Here is a 12,083-nt window from a genome sequence, read left to right on the forward strand (position 1 = left end):
GTTTGGCTCAGTAGATAGAGCGTTGGCCTGTGGCCCAAAGGGTCCCGGGTTTGATTCTGGTCAAGGGCACGTACCTTGGTTGCAAGCTCCTCCCTGGCCAGGGTTCTGGTCTGGGCACGTGCAGGAGGCAACCAATCGATGTGTTTCTCTCACATTGATGTTTCTCTCTGTCTTTCCCTCTCTCTTCCACTCTCTCTGGAAATCAATGGGAAAATATCCTCAGGTGAGGATTAAAAATAAATAAATAAATAAATAGACAGAAACAAAATAGAGTTATGTTCTTTGATCACAAAAGAATCTAGAAATATCACCTCACATCTGTCAGAATGGCAAACAAACAAAAAATGACAGTACTACATGCTGACAAAGTACAGAGCAGCTGGAGCCCTCGGACATTGCTGATAGGAGTAGCAAATGGCTTGCTCACTTTGGAAAACTTCGGTAGGTTCTGTTAAACATGCACCGACCACGTGACCTGGACATCTCACTCCTAGGCTTTTAACCAAGTGAAATGAAAACACAGAATCACAGAAAGACTTGTACACACATGTTATTCCTGGCAGCATTACTCAGAATGCACCAGCACTGACACAATCCACACATGCACCGGAGGCAGGTAACTAACCAAACGGTGGTATGTCCATGCAGGGGAACACTAGCCACCAAGGAAAAGGGTTGAACTGGTACTGGTGACGACATGGGTAAATTCCAAAGACATATTGCTGACCTAGAGCATCAAGATCCCCAAAGGAAAGAAAGCAGATCAGTCCACCCGGCCTGGCTCAGTGGTTGAGTGTCGACTTATGATCCAGGAGGTCACAGTTCAATTCCTGGTTGTGGGCTGGATCCCCACTGTGGGTGTGCAGGAGGCAGCTGATTGATGGTTCTCTCTCATCAGTGATGTTTCTATCTCGATCCTTTCCTCTCTGAAGTCACTAAAAATATATTTAAAAAAAAGAAAGAAAGCAGCTCAGTGGCTGTCCAGCACTGGCAGGGATGGGATTGTTTGCCAAGGAGAATGAGGGAAACATTTTTGGTGATGGAAATGTATGGTGATGAGTACATACTAGTAGGTGTCAAAATTCACCAAACTACACTTAAAAGGTGCATATTTTATAACTATACCTTTTTGAAAAATATATTTTATTGATTTTTTATAGAGAGGAAGAGATAGGGATAGAGAGCTAGAAATATCAACGGGAGAGAATAATCAATCAGCTGCCTCCTGCAACACCCCCCTCCCCCAGGGATGTGCCCGCAACCAAGGTACATGCCATGACCGGAATGGAACCTGGGACCTTTCAATCCACAGGCCAATGCTCTATCCACTGAGCCAAACTGGTTTCGGCTATAACTATAACTTTTACCTCAACAAAGTTAGTTTTGTTGTTTTGTTTTGTTTTGTTTCAGAGAGGAAATGAGAGAGAATTAGAAACATCAATACTGAGAGAGAATCACTGACCAGCTGCCTCCTGCATACCCTAATCAGGGACAGAGCCCGCAACTGAGCATGTGCCATGACTGGGAATTGAACCATGACCTCTTGGTTCATAGGTCGACGCTCAACCACTGAGCCACACCATCGGGGCAAGTTGATTTTTTCAAAATTGCCAAGATTTTATATATTTAAGACTTGTGTACGTTACTAATTATATGTTATGCTTTAATTTAAAAATTCTTAAAGTTGATTATGGTACAAACTATTTGTAGAAATAAATGAGACCAACATTCACCCACATTCTCCCTTCCTAAGTAAACTGACCTGTTCTAACCTTCCTTCCTGGCACCCACCCTTTCACCTGTGAGGTTAGTTGAACCACAGCACAGAAATACAGGTGAGTGAGGCCTTGGGCTCCAAGCACCGGGCAGCCAGGCCCCAGGGAGGCAGGGGTGGAACCAGGCGGGAGCCCTGTGGGCAGGCCCGGCAGCTCTCCTCTCCCAGCGCCCTCTCGCGAGGACACCCCATTCTTTTCCTTGTGGACTGGCTGCTGCTGCTTCTAGCCGCAGAGCAGAACCGTGGGAAGAGGAAAGGACACTTTCTGCCTTATTTTGTAGCTGCCTGGAGAGTGACCCACTCTGCAGTCCCTACAGGAGAGGCGCGGTGGCGTGGCCCCTCCTGCTCCGTCATGGGTAGCTGTGAAGAGGGAAATGTGGGGGCCCCAAGGAGAGGCTCTGTAAGCCCGCAGCATCGGCTGGGTGCTTGCTGTCTGAGAGCTGAGCGACCCTCCGCTGCAGCCAGATCGTGGGCCTTCAGGACACAACAGACTCGAGTTAACGTTTCTGAAATAACTGCTGACAAGTTGGATGTGCAACAGGTTTCTGTCTCTCTCTCTCCCTCTCCCTTCCTCTCTGAAATCAATAAAAATATATTTTAATAAAAAGATACATCAGTGAGGAGAGAGAATCATTGATCGGCTGCCTCCTGCATGCCCCCTACTGGGGATCGAGTTGCAACCCCAGGCTCATCCCTGACCAAATCAAACCATGACCTCTTGGTTCATAGGTCGATGCTCAACCACTGAGCCATACCAGCCAGGCACAACATCCTTTAATGGTAGCACTAATCTTTACTATCCCCACTCCCAGGATTTGACTTTGTTGTTTATTTAATACTAGAGGCCCGGTGCTTGAAGATTCATGCAATAGGCCTTCCTTCCCCTGGCTGCCGGCACCGGTTTTCCTCCAGCACCTGGGACGCAGGCCTTTACTCTGGCCGAAGCGGAAAAGCCAAGCTTCTTCAGTCTTCAGTCTTCACTTGGGCCGGAGCCTTCAGTCTTTGCTGTGTACCTGCGTATGCAAATTAACCCTCAATCTTTGTTGGGTTAATTTGCATACTTGCTCCTGATTGGCTGGTGGTTGCCACAGAGATATGGTAAATTTGCATATTTCTCTTTTATTAGTGTAGACTAGTGGCCCAGTGCATGAAATTCGTGCACAGGAGGTCCCTCAGCCTGGCCTGCACCCTCTCCAATCTGGGGTCCCTATTGCAATCCAGAACCACTGGCTCCTAAGTACTCACCTACCTGCCGGATGCCCCTAACTGCTCCCCTACCATCCTGATGGCCATAACTGCTCTCCCCTCTTTGTCTGATCCCCCTAACTGCCCCTCCTAGTCTAAACCCCCTAACTGCCTATGTGCTCTCCCTTCCTCCCTACGCCTTCAGAGCCTGAAGCAGGAGTGCTGAGAGCTCTCTACAGAGGCCCTGTCCCCATCCTGATGCCCCTCCCTCCAGTCTCATGTCCAGGTGGCGCAAATCCCCGCCCCTGTCCTTGCCCACCATCTCCTGGGTGTATGCACCTTTGACCAGTTGTGACTGGGACACCGTTAGGACCAATTAGCATGTTACCTCTTTATATACATAGATTTTATGGGGAAGGCAGAATGGAGTTTCAGAGGTTCCTCTTACCTCTTTACCTTTCCCATTATAGCTCTTACCACACAGTCCAAGGGCTCAATCAGGGGGCTTATTCCAAATGCCAGGTTCCAGTCTCAGAGCCTGGAGAAATGACCACCAAGTGTGTCTCACAGACCCCTGGGCCGCCTAAGCCAGACGTCAATCAGGACTCCACTGATTACCTCCTGTCTCCACCCCATCTTCAAAAGGGGGATTTGATGACGAGGCCAGCGGCTATCAATGTTAACTCAGACTCTGTGTTCAGTCCTTCACCTGTCTGGGCCTTCCCTCTGTCAGGCACCGAAGACCCAGGTCCTGGAAGGACGCGGGATCATCGCAGAGCACTGGCCTGGGGCCTGGGACCCGCTGGCTCTTCACGCCATGCCTGCCGGAGCGGCACACAAACCACGAGTCTGCACTGACCCATCATGATCACCCAGAGCCCAGAACTTACGTTAGGGTCCACTCAGCACAGAACAGCTTTCACAGGCCCAGGGTTCAGTACTCACAGCAGAAGTGATGCAGCCACAGGGCTGGGGGTCTCGGGCGCAGGCTACTGTGTCCTCCCACTGCTGGGCCACTAAGGATGCTTTTGTCTCCAGCTCTCAAACAGTCACCGGCACGAGTACAGGAAGTCCAGACGGACTTGGGTGGGGCTCCCTTAGCATGAGCCGATCATGCAGGCCGAGGCCAGCTCCATGGCCAGCCTCGTTGTTGAAATCCCCGAGGCTCCACTGAGAGCAACAATCACTCATCAATGCTGACAAGCTGGTAGGTCCTGCTCTGCAGAGAATCACAGGTCAGGGGGTCACAGAACCTCATCTAATGTTTCCTACAGCCTGGCCCAGGGTCGCCCAGCATGCCGGACCCAGAGCAAAGAGTGACTGTTACAGGAGCCCCGCTGGGTGGGAGTGGCCTGGAGAGCAGCTCTGCCACGCGCAGCCAGTGCCTAGGAGCAGCCGGGAGAGTTGGCATTGGCGCGAATGCTGTGTCAGATCTTAGGGCGCAGCAGCTGGAGGCTGTTGGCCAACTACACTCCTCACAGCAGGAGGTCTGAGCCATATCTCCATAGCTACCAAAACACACTTCAGGAAAAGTTTTTAAAAGCTCCCCCAACCTGTGTGTGAGCCTGTTTCTCTCTCTAGGCATCCTTCTTGCCATCTCTTAAACTCTCCAGCCATCTCGAACTACTTAATGTTCATGGAATAACCCCTCACTTTGGGTTTTTGCCCGTGACCCTCTGCCAATAATATTACTTTCTTCTCCCAGTTCCTTTTCCTAACTTCTCCTCAGTCTCAGGTCTCAGTCAGAGACCATATGTCCCTGAGAAACCTCTCGCTCACTCTGCTCCTACAACCCTATGATAGCACTCCTCCCACTAACTGTAATCCTATGTAATAAAAGGCTAATATGCAAATAGACCGAATGGCAGAATGACCGGTTGCAATGGCGTGCACTGACCATCCGGGGGGCAGACGCTCAATGTAGGAGCTGCTGCCTGGTGGTCAGTGCACTCCCACAGGGGAAGCACCACTCAGCCAGAAGCTAGACTCATGGCTGGCGAGTACAGCAGCAGTGGTGGGAGCTCTCTGGCTTCCATGGCAGCGCTAAGGATGTCTGACTGCTGGCTTCGGGCCTAAGCCATCAGTTGGACAACCCCCAAGGGCTCCCAGACTGTGAGAGGACACAGGCCCGGCTGATCGCTCCCCTCCCCCCCCAATGCATGAATTTCATGCACCAGGCCTCTAGTTACTCATAGAACTTGTGTCTTCCATTAGGTGATGAAATCACAATGTCGCATTGAATTTTACCTAGCCCCTGCCATAGACTAGGTAAATATTTGCTGACCAACTACTGGGTAATTCTACCCTATTAAATTACTTAGAATATCGGGGTTAAGAAAAGAAAGCAAAGCCAATTATTATCTAGCTGTTATTGTTTCCTTACATCCCATTGGCACATACATGTCCAGAAGGAACAATCTTTCTGTTCTCAAATATTATTGGCATGTGTACCAAGAAGTCCAAAACGGACTTGGGTGGGGCTCTCAGCGTGAGCCGATCATGTAGGCAGACTCCAGCTCTTTCTGGGGTAGAATCCACAAATCCACTGTGCTGAGCCATCTGAGCTTTCTGGTTTGGGCAGCTCTGATGACAAGGCTCTTTGGGAAGCCTGTTCGCATGTGCTCCCTAGTTGCTGTTCCCCATTCATTTAGAAAATTCTGGACAGTGATTGTGTTCCTGTATGAGGAAATCTCTCTCTACTTTCCTTCCGTGGGATAACCATAACTTTTTCATATTTTATTTTTTAAAAAAATATATTTTATTGATTTTTTACAGAGAGAAAGGGAAAGGGATAGAGAGTTAGAAACATCAATGAGAGAGAAACATTGATCAGCTGCCTCCTGCACACCCCCCACTGGGGATGTCCTGCAACCAAGGTACATGCCCTTTTTTTTTTTTTCTTCAATTTTTAATCTACTTTATTTCCCCATGAAATTGAATACAGCGAATACTTTCCCAAAGAAATGTTAATTAAAAACGCACCCAGAGAAATGAATACATGTTTTCATTATCTTCACCAATCTATTCACAAGTATTTTTTAAAAATATATATTTTATTGATTTTTTTTTTGCCCCCCTTCCTTCCTCCCATTCATACCCTCCCTCCCCAGAGTTTTATGTCCATTGGTTGTACTTATATGCATGTACACAAGTCCTTCGGTTGATCTATTATCTCCCCTAGATCTTCCTCCCCTCCCCACTGTAATTTGACAGTCTGCCTGTTGCTTTACTGTCTCTATATCTGTCTCTTGGTTCATCAGTTTATAATGTTATTATCCACAAATGAGTGAGGTCATGTGGTGTCTCTCTTTCATTGATTGGCTTATTTCACTCAGCATGTTCTCCAATTCCATCCAGGTTGCTGCAAATGATGAGAATTCCTTCTTTTTTATGGCAGCATAGTATTCCATTGTGTAGATGTACCATAGTTTTTGGATCCAATCATCTGCTGACGGGCACCTCGGCTGTTTCCAAATTCTGGCTATTGTAGATTGTGCTGCTATGAACATAGGGGTGCATATATCCTTTCTGATTGGTGTTTCTAGTTTCTTGGGATATATTCTAGAAGTGGGATTACTGGGTCAAATGGGAGTTCCATTTTCAGTTTTTTGAGGAAACTCCACACTGTTCTCCACAGTGGTTGCACCAGTCTGCATTCCCACCAGCAGTGCACGAGGGTTCCTTTTTCTTCACAACCTCGCCAACACTTGTCGTTTGTTGATTTGTTTAAGTTGGCCATTCTGACAGGTAAGGTACATGCCCTTGACTGGAATCGAACCTGGGACCTTTCAGTCCACAGGTCGATGATCTATGCACTGAGCCAAACCAGCCAGGGCTACTTTTTCATATTTTATTACACAAGGTATCTGATGAAAGAGGTTGCTATTATTCCCTAACAGAAGTGGCGATCTTCCTTAACGTTGGCTTCATTTTACAGACTGAAAAACAGAGACCTCCACAAGTAACCTGAGATGCACCAGTAAGTTTTGCCAAGCATAGTATCTTTATTTTATTATCTAACATCTATCTATCTATCTATCTATCTATCTATCTATCTGTCATTTATCTATTTACATTTCAGAGAGGAAAGGATAGAAAGAAACATCAATGATGAGAGAGAATCATTGATTGGCTGCCTCCTGCATACTCCACACTGGGGATCGAGCCTGCAACCCTGGCATATGCCCTGACCGTGACCTGGTTCATAGGTCGACGCTCAACCACTGAGCCACGCTGACTGGGCCTAAGCATAGTATCTTTAAGGGCTGTGTCTTAGAAATACAATTAACAGCCCTAGCTGCTTTAGCTCAGTGGATAGTGTCAGCCTTCGGACTGAAAGGTTCCAGGTTCGATTCTAGTCAAGGGCACATGCCCAGGTTGCGGACTCAAACCCCAGTGGGGGACGTGCAGGAGCAGCCAATCAATGATTCTCTCATCATTGATGTTTCCATCTCTCTCTCCCTCTCCTCTCTGAAATCAACAAAAAAATATTTAAAAAAAGAAATATAATTAACAACATTGAGTTATGGGTACCATTTAGGGAAATAGGTTATAGAAAAGAATGGCAGGGAGTTGGTGTTTATGTGTATGTGTGTTTTTTTTTGGGGGGGGGGATCTGCTTCAAATATTTTACATAAATCATCTAATTCTCACTACCATCTTAGGAAATAGGTCTAAGGATCCTTCCTCTGTTTTTTCTGTTTTTGTGTTTTGTTTTGTTTTTTAGATCAAATGATGCTTTTATGTGGGTTCCAGAGGAAACAAGTATTTGATGCCCCTCCTAGGGGTTGGACTATTCTAAAGATACAGGATCTCTTCCCCTGGCCCCTGTGGCGAGTTTGGTTGGGTGGCAGTCAATCAATGTTTAGCTCCCACATTGATGTTTCTCTTTCTCTTCTCTCTATAAATCAATTTTAAAGAAGAAACAGGACCTCCCAAGAATGCAATTTGCATCTTGGGTCCACAGGAAGATCAGTGGCTCTTTCTAGCGTAGTATGCAGAATAGTAAGTAGAATGTTTAGCAGAAAAGACAAAATAGGAAGGAAAGCTGTTTGATATTGTAACTGTTGTTTAAAGTGGCCCAGCCAAGTGTCTCTGACTTTGCATCTTCATTACATGCCTTAGAAAAGTGCTTACCAAAAATTATAAAAACAAATCTTTTCATATTTTATTATTTTTCTTGTAACAGCTTTATTGAGATACTAGAGGCCTAATGCACAAAATTCGTGCAAGAATAGGCCTTCCTTCCTGTGGCTGCTGGCACGGACTTTCTTCTGGCACACAGACCTAGGCTTCTCTGGCAACCCTGGCTTCATTCAGAGGAACGTCAATCTAATTAGCTTATTACCCTTTTATTATTATAATTGACATACCACACAATTCACCTATTTAAAATGTATTCAGTGGTTTTTAGTATATGTAGAGTTGTGCAGCCACTATTCTACTTTCTATTTTATGGATTTGCTTATTCTGGGCATTTCATATCAATGAAATCAGACGATATGTGGTGTTTTGTGACTTCTTTCACTTAGCATAATGTTTTCTTCAAGGTCCACATATGTTGTACCATGTATTAGTACTTCATTTCTTTCTTTAAATAAATCTTTATTGTTCAGATTTCAGTTGTCACCCCCCCCAATAGCTCATCTCCACTTAGTTTCCACTCCCAATACCTTTACCGTCCCCCCTGCCCCCCGCCACTGTCCTTATCCATAGGTGTATTTTTTTTGTCCAGTCTCTTCCAGCACCACCCCCCCCCCAACCGCTTTCCCCCTGAGGATTGTCAGTCTACCCTCTTTCTATGCCCCTGATTTTATTATATTCACCAGTTTATTCTGTCCATTGGATCTTTTATTCACTTGAATTTTAGATTCACTTGTTGATAGATATTTGTTGTTCATAATTTTTATCTTTACCTTTTTCTTCTTCCTCTTTTTTTTAAATATATATATATTTTATTGATTTTTTACAGAGAGGAAAGGAGAGAGATAGAGAGCTAGAAACATCGATGAGAGAGAAACATCGACCAGCTGCCTCTTGCACACCCCTACTGGGGATGTGCCCGCAACCAATGTACATGTCCTTGACTGGAATCAAACCTGGGACCTTTCAGTCCCCCAGACCGACGCTCTACCACTGAGCCAAACCAGCTTCGGCTTCTTCCTCTTCTTAAAGAATACCTTTCAGCATTTCATATAATAGTGGTTTGGTGGTGATGAACTCTAGCTTTTTCTTATCTGTGAAGCTCTTTATCTGCCCTTCAATTCTGAATGATAGCTTTGCTGGGTAGAGTAATCTTGGTTATAGTTTCTTGCTATTCATCACTTTGAATATTTCTTGCCACTCCCGTCTGGACTACATAGTTTCTGTTGAGAAATCAGCTGACAGTTGTATGGGTGCTCCCTTGTAGGTAACTGTTTTTCTCTTCTGCTTTTAATATTCTTTGTCTTTTGCTCTTGGCATTTTAATTATGATGTGTCTTGGTGTGGTCCTCTTTGGATTCCTTTTGTTTGGGGTTCTCTGCACTTCCTGGACTTGAAAGTCTATTTCTTTTACCAGGTAGGGAAAGTTTTTGGTCATTATTTCCTTAAATAGGTTTTCAGTATCTTGCTCTCTCTCTTCTTCTGGCACCCCCATAATTCTGATGTTGGTACGCGTAAAGTCTTACACTACCTTCATATTTTTGGATTCTTTTTCTTTTTCAGTTGGGTGTTTTTTGCTTCTTTTTATTTCAAATCTTTGACTTGATTCTTGCGATCCTCTAGTCTGCTGTTGGATCTCTGTATATTATTTGTTATTTCAATCAGTGTATGCTTAATTTCTAGTTAGCCCTTTTTCATATCCTCGAGGGTCTCATTAAATTTATCGGTGTTCTCTAGAAACTTCTTTGAAAACCTTATAACCGTGGTTTTGAACTCTATATCCTCCATTTCTTTCATTTGTGACCCGTTTCTTTGTCTCTACATTTTGGCTGTTTGCCTGTGTTGATAGAGTGGCTTTGTGTGCTAGGTGTCCTTTACTAGAACATATGGTAATTCTATGTTTAATTTTTTGAGGAACTACTACAGTGGCTGCACCATTTTACATTCCCACAAGCTGTGGACAAGTTTCAATTTCTCCACACCTTTGCCAATACTTGTTACTGTCTCTCCGATTATAGCCACCTTAGTGGGCATATCTCACTGTGATTTAGATTTTTTATTTCCCTAATAACTAATGATGTTGAGCATCTTTTCATGTGCATAGTGGTTTATTGTATCTTCTTTTGAGCCTTTCCCCATTTTTAATTGTATTATTTTGGATATAATTTTCTTACATATTTTATGTATACTAGTAAGTCCCTTATGAGATATATGATTTGCAAGTATTTCCTCCCATTCTGAAAGTTGTCTCCTTGCATTCTTTAAAAAAAAATTGATTTTTTTTATAGAGAGAAAGGGAGAGGGATAGTTAGAAACATTGATGAGAGAGAAACGTTGATCAGCTGACTCCTGCACCCCCCCCACTGGAGATGTGCTCGGAACCAAGGTACAATACATGCCCTTGATGAGACTTGAACCTGGGACCTTTCAGTCTGCAGGCCACCTCTCTATCCATTGAGCCAAATCCATAAGGGCTCTCTTTGCATTCTTGATAATGTCCTTTGGGGCACACAAGTTTACACAGAAACAACTTAATATTTGATAAATGGGCCACAGGACAGGAAATGATCAGCCCTGATATGCCTAAAATGTAGCTGCTTATTTTTTTATGGTGTATTTTTATCTAGATTTTTCATGGCTTAGTGTCCTTGTCCAGTTTTTTTTTTTCTTAAGCAATGACACTTATACAGACATGCCATTGGAAGCTGGAATACAAAATTTAATATTTAACAGCCCTCTGATGGATGTTATCCTAACATCACAGAGGGAGAAAATGGAGAAAAGTGGGCCAGATTCCTGATTCTATCACCTGGCGGATGTTGTCCTTGAACAAGTAACCAGGTTTTGGGGAGAATCAAGTAAGGAGATGATTTAAAACACTCACATAAATACCCGGTAAAGCAGCTCTTTGAGAATAATCGCTAAGGAATGTTGCAGTCACACAGGTAATAAGGGGTAGGCCTGAGTGTGAAAACCCATTCAGGAGGGTGTTTGTCTAAAATACAGATTGCCGGGAGTGGCCTGAAAATACTTGACAGCAGACCTGTACTGTGTATGAAACCCGCCTTAGGATTTGCCTTGGCTTAACCATACCTCGCCCGGGGGTCACATTCAAACTTTTATTTCCGCCCCCTGACTTTTGCTTTTGTTTCTGTTTTTTCATTTTCAGAGGGTTGACTTTTTCTTTTCTTGTCTTCATCTCCAATTGATAGTATCCTACTTTCTCCCCACCTCACCCCCAACTCCAACCCAGGGGCCGACATCAGGGGTCAATAGTTTTTTATATTCTCAAAGGAGATGAGAATGTGTTGGGTAACGTTTAAATTTTAAACCTCTGCTCACATCCTGCCCTCCCACCCCCCTCCCCACCAGCTACCCAAGGCACAAAGCTGGTGCCACTAACAGCACCCCCTATTCCAAAGCGGGAAGCAACAGCTAACATGTGGGCCAGAATGCCTGCGGGAAACTATCCTATCAGGCTTTTTTTCATCCATCAACTCATTTAATCCTCAAGACAACCCTGCTATTGTCTGCATTTCAGACTGAGAAACTGAGGAATTAAGATACAAACCTGAGCCGAAGCCGGTTTGGCTCTGTGGATAGAGCGACGGCCTGAATCCGGTCAAGGGCATGTACTTTGGTTGTGGGCACATGGGGGGGGGGGGGGGAGTGTGCAGGAGGGAGCTGATTGATGATTCTCTCATCGATGTTTCTAGCTCTCTATCCCTCTCTGTAAAAAACCAATAAAAATATATATATATTTTAAAAATTGATGTTAAAAAAAAAGACTACAAAAAACAAAAACAAACCTGAGGTTATACACCAGCAGCCAGAATCACAGCCAGGCCTCGGACCCTGAGCCCGCCAGCCCGCACACCTCCTCCCGGAGGCCTCACCCTGACCCCCGGTTCCGTTCTCCACGCCGTGGGCACGGGCACCGCCTTCAGGACAGCCTGGCCTCGGCCTCCGCTCCGAGCCAGCGC

Source organism: Pipistrellus hanaki, assembly GCF_964339955.1.
Source record: "Pipistrellus hanaki genome assembly, chromosome: 20".
Lineage (NCBI taxonomy): Eukaryota > Metazoa > Chordata > Mammalia > Chiroptera > Vespertilionidae > Pipistrellus > Pipistrellus hanaki.